Source organism: Fukomys damarensis, unplaced genomic scaffold (genome assembly GCF_012274545.1).
Source record: "Fukomys damarensis isolate Sample0158 unplaced genomic scaffold, DMR_v1.0_HiC HiC_scaffold_39, whole genome shotgun sequence".
Taxonomy (NCBI): Eukaryota; Metazoa; Chordata; class Mammalia; order Rodentia; family Bathyergidae; genus Fukomys; species Fukomys damarensis.
The window spans coordinates 30,669,005-30,674,853 of record NW_022900951.1 but is presented as its reverse complement, the minus strand read 5'-3'; positions in this window follow the sequence as shown (position 1 = coordinate 30,674,853).

Sequence of the window (5,849 nt, the reverse complement as noted above, 5' to 3'; positions counted from 1 at the left end):
TGACCATTGATTGTCAGTGCTACTGATTTTCTTCTGATATTTTCTTTTCTTTGTCACTTTAAATGTTACTTAACATCACTGTAAAATTTGGAAAAGAAGAGTAAATTCATAATAATACAACCTGACTCAACCTCCTCATTTCCATTTACTTTGAAGTTTATCCAAAGGAAATTCTGGATATGTCATCTTTTACTTAGTAAACTTTATCTGTCATTGACATTAGTGATCATTAGATAATGATTTTTTTTCCAGTTTTTATCTTTGAAGATTAAATAAAATAAAACATGTAAAGGGGTTTTATGTTCTTTTTATTGCAGTTTTTTAAATATTAGTGAGGGTTTTTTTTCGTGGGTACCAAGGATCAAACTCAGGAAGTTGAACTTGCCAGGCAGGCACAGAACCACTGAGCTATGTCCCGGCCCTAAGGGTTTTTTAGTGTTCAGGGTATTCATAAGAATATTTATGTTCTCCTTTAGATTTCCTTTTCTATCATGTTTCCTGACCCTTCATAAATGTATTGCTACTTCTAGGGAGAAATTTTAGAAGCACATTTAAAATGCTTAATTATCAGAAAATAATATATAATGAAAGGAAAAGCATACTGGAATGTGAACAATAAAGCTCTCTTCATGAGGTAGGCTTCCTGAATTACCAAGTTATGCTCTTTAAGTTTTATTTTTGATAGTACATTTTTGAAGTACATAATGGTTACTGTGGGAATTGGTACATGTACATAACACATCTTAATTCCTTTTTCCCCTTTCCCTTCCTGGGTTTCCCCCTCCCTCCATCACCTTATCCCCTCTGCTCTTGCCAAACGTCAATTTCTTATAAGCTCTGCCTCTCTGCATTTTTATGGATGTTATGGAGTGCATGAATCTGATGGGCAAGTCTCATCTGCATGGATCACACAACCACTATTCCAAGAACTTTTAAAAATATGCAAGTATCGTGTATCTTCTGCTCTGTAGCCAAACTCCTCAAAGCCTCTGATAGCTCTGCCCTGTATTAGCTGGGTTGACTTCAGTTCTTTGTTTTTATTAATTCATAGAATATAAATGATAATAAACTCATAATTGTTGTTAGGGATAAATGGGTTAATAAATGAAAATTCTCCACACAATAGTTGGTAAATCTTGCCCACACAGAGGGTAAACACTTCAGCTTTCAATAGAAAATAAGAGGAAAGAGGTAGTTGACTTTTCTCACTATTCACACTTTTTTTCACTTACAGAATAATTAAGCTATTCCTCCTTTTTAGTTTTTCTTAAAGAAAGATTTTTATTTCCTCTGGAGCCTTTGAGCTTTTTGGTAATTGTGTCACTCTAATAATTACCCATGTTGGACATAATTCACTACCATCGCATACAAGTCAAAAAGTTGGATGTCAATTAATTTTGCCTTGTATTATACTAAAAGTATGTACAAAACACTCCATACTTTGCCAAGCACTATTCCTGGCACTGATTACTTTTGAGCCAATCATCTTGCCTTTGCTCATTGACATTCCTTTGCTTTGGGTTCCATATTTAGAGAATTTTTATTTATAATCACGAACTCAAGTTTTAATCCAAACTGACTTGCTCAGTAGTGTTGTCATTTAATAAATATTTCATCAATAGACATTTATTTGATCTTTCTGCATGCAGACTCTTTTTTCCTTTGTGAACTATACATTCATTCTCACACAACCTACTAGAAAAAGGCCTGAGGGATATTAGTTGGATGATTCAGGCAGGCTGGTAAAATAAATATTTCGATGGAGTTAGGGCAGGTGAAAAGTTAACTTTCAACAATAATTTTCAAACCTCATTAATGAGCATTATTCTATTTCACTGGATTTTATAACTTTTGTTGTTATGTTTTGAAGTGACATTCATGATGGCTACGATCAATGACATCCTGAGGAAGAAAATGAATGGGCCGTTTCTAAAGTGAAAGCGGTCCTTGTCATTCTAAAGCAAAGAACTAATCTAAAATATTCAAACAGCATTTGCTTAAACTGTAATATGTGTCAAGTGCACAATAAAGCAGAGCTGTGGTCAGTGAGGTAATTAATCCTGCTCCAAGTACTAACTTGAAATAATAACTTGTTACTAGCCACATATCTAACTTGTAAATGAATTTTCTGCATAGCAATAGTGGCACACAACACTGCAGGCTAAAGCATTTCTATTGTCATTTGGAGTTTTAAAAGCCACCATGTATTACAGACTCTATCCAATGTTCCCTCTTTATAAGAGTAGATGGAGCAGGAGCTTTGCTAGTAATGGGAAATTCCACATAAAGCGTTCATTCCATATCCTCTATTGTTAAATAGTATAAAATCACTGTGGATGAAGACAGAATTTAAAATGGAAGATCTTATTTCATTCCAAGTAACAAAGAAAAGGAAGAGAGAGGTATGCAAAATTCATCTATTAAATATTTGTCTTTGTTCTATGTCCTCCTGTACCACAATGACAGAAAGCATTATAATAACTATTCCTTTACATAGATAAAAGTTTAATAAACAGAAAAAGTGTTTTAAAATGAGACTTTAAGAGCTTTTAAGGCAAGTCAGTTTTCAAATTATCTTGAAGTCAGTTTTCTGCGCTTTTTTGTTTTAAATAGTGAGGAACATCAGAAATGGTAGAGTGTAGTACTATATAAGAAAAACAGCTTGCTAATATTTGCACTTAATTTAATCTTTATAATTTAAAGAATTACAATTTAAAAACACAGAAGGATTCTGATCTGTGCATTATTAACAAGATTGAGGTGGTAGTGGATTTTACAAAGCAGGCATGATAATACACAGATCAGCCCTGAGATCGGAGGCAGTCAAAATGGACATGGGCTGCAGAAAACTAGCAGAATTGGCTAAACTCAATAATGAAGAAAAATTAACTCAAAGAATGAAGAGAAATATATTTAATAGAGCTAGCACAGTGGCTTAATAATAGAATGACAAATATTATTTTCAAATACACTTCATTTAGTCTCTAAGGAAGGGGACATGTCCATAACATTATGAATCCAATTATTCCAAAATGCAAAAAATGATACTGGAAGTTTTAAGGGAATGATAATTTTATATACAGAAAAATGAACCATTTTTTTTCTTTGGTTGTAACTATTATTTTTAATCTACTCAGACTATGCACAAGTTTCCGGCACTTGAAATGATAGAAAATGACTGTCTGGCTGCTCAAAATTCTTCTCATCATCTTGATTGATAGTGAGAAAAATTTCTCCCCTTGGAGAGATTAATAGTAAATGATTACAGCACATCTTCCCAGAGATAATCCTTTTTATTTTTTTTTTCTTTCTTTTCTTTTGCAGTGTTTTCTAAAAGCCAAATTCTTCATCCCTTGTATTTGTTTAATGCTCTTGATTGTCTTTATGTAATACTATTGGTAATAATTCACTCGTTGATAAGTATGGCATCTCCATAATCCAAGCACCTTCCAAATGCTTGAGACTTTTAGGGAACACTTTAGACTGAAACTGTGACATAGGCTACATTCAACATCCGTGGACAGCACATTCACCATCTGTGTTTTACAATGTAATGATATCTTTTGGGACTAGTAAAGAGAAGGCATAAATTTTCCATGATGATTTTTCATCATTTTAAAATCACTTTTTATCTGGTATATTGCTCATTTCTCAGCACTCAGGATACTGGAGATTTTCCCCGACAGCAACTGTCATCATTGAGGGCATATGTCTTTAGAAAAATTGAGAAGAAGAGCTCTCTGCTCTGATGGCTTTCGTGTTTCTGTGGGAGAGAGAGAGAGAGAGAGAGAGAGAGAGAGAGAGAGAGAGAGAGAGAGAAGCAAGATACCAAGGTTTTCCCAGCTCAATAGCTGAAGAAGAACACTTGTTCATCTCACAGTGCTATCTCGTGTCACTTTGTCAGCTGTGTCATGGTGTTTCCCATGTGTGTGTATGGTGTGGTTACTAGTGACCTGGCATTTCAGCAGTGAAAAGGAGAACTCAATAGCCTGGCATGTTGGCGCATGCCTGTAATCCCAGCACTCGGGAGGCTGAGGCAGGAGGATTGCTGTGAGTTCTTTCCACACAAGTCTCAACTACATAGTGAGACCCTGTCTCAAAAAAACCTAAATAAATAAATAAATAAATAAATAAATAAATAAATAAAATTTAAGAAAGGAGAATTCGAGGGAAAAAGTCAAATATCACAAACTTCTGACTTACAGAAATCAACTTTTCATACTTTGATTATAAAATTGGAGTCCACTAAATTATATATCGTTAAAACCAAAGAGTTCATTCTAACCTTCGTAATCAGTGAACCTATGATCTTCCTACCATGAGAAGATGCTTCATTAAGAAAGCACTGATACAAAGAAAAGATACTCAAAATTATTAACTATGTTCTTCTGTAGACTTCTTACTAGGATCCTTTGTCCCACACTTATATTTTCCACCCACATCTTTTTTTTTCTAGGACACAGCTGTTCTTTACAGGCAACCAATATTGTTCAGCCTCAATAATTACTGCAAGGCTACCACTACTCAACCTAGACTCATATGCAATAGTTCCCAGAAGGATAAAAACTAACAGGCATCCAAAGGGCTTAACCTTTTACAAAATTCAGACTCCGTGAAACATAGTGGTGAATTAATGTTATTTGGAAATCAGCTTGAACTTTGTAGCTGACTAACCTTGGAAACTTCCCCAATTTTACTGAACCTTAATTCCTCCTTCCTTAAAAGTTTTAAAGATATACCCCATAAAATGATTGCAAATTTTAAATTAGGAAAAAATCTAAAAGGAATATGCAATGGCCTCAAAACTTATGTGAATAATCTTTACTTAGCAATTTTCTTTAAAATGGCAATATCCTGTTCTCCATCACAGTGTGTCTGGGGTAGGGCCACAGACACAGGACTCTACTTAAGAGCTAACTATTACCCCCAGCTGTTAGGTCCAGGAGACCACTAAGTCTTAACCTCTGTTAGGATTCAGATAGGGAATACCTTGCCACAATTCTACCCTCATACCATATGTCGCATGCAGTAGTGTTCAAAAATATCTCTAGAATAAATGATTACATGGAACACAAATTAAAAAAATAAATCTGGGTATTTTTGCATTTGGATTTATATTCAAAAGCTAGAACACTATAAATATGGTACTTTTTTTGTAGAGTAGAGATGAACACTTAAAATAAAGTGTGGAAATTACCTAAACATTTCAATTACCTATGCTTTCCTTGGGAGCTAAGATCACATCATTTACATTATAAACACCTTCTCTCTGCAAATGAATCTTGTAGTGAACTCCTGACTTTTATTAGAGACAGATTTATCTGCATTAGCAGACAAAGTAATATCATATTATCTTTAGCTTTCTCTGCTCAGTTTTCCATAAAATTCAGTTCATCAAAATTTCTCTAAAAGTTATATTTCTGTTTTTTGAAGACTCATAATCAGTTATATTTCCATATATATTGAAAAGCAATGGAAGTTTTAGAAACTAGTCATATGTGACATGTGTTAAGACATGAGTCAAGTATATAATGAGATGTGCCAAGGAAATTCTAAGAAAAAATTTTTACTATTCTACTGAAAACTGTTAGTTTAAATAGCAAGATGACTCATTTATTTTGTAATGACATAGAGAAATCGAAGTGTTATTTATTGCAGTAATAGGCCTGATATTTTTTCTTGTCACTTCTGCAGGTCGTATTGTATTTGTTTGAATCCATAAGTAATATGAATTCACTGGTTTTGGAGACCTGAGGGTATTAAATTTTAAAGCCTCTCCTCCAGCAGACAAGTTCAATTAATGTAAAAAAACACAATGAGGCATGGAATTGTTATGCTGCATTATGCTT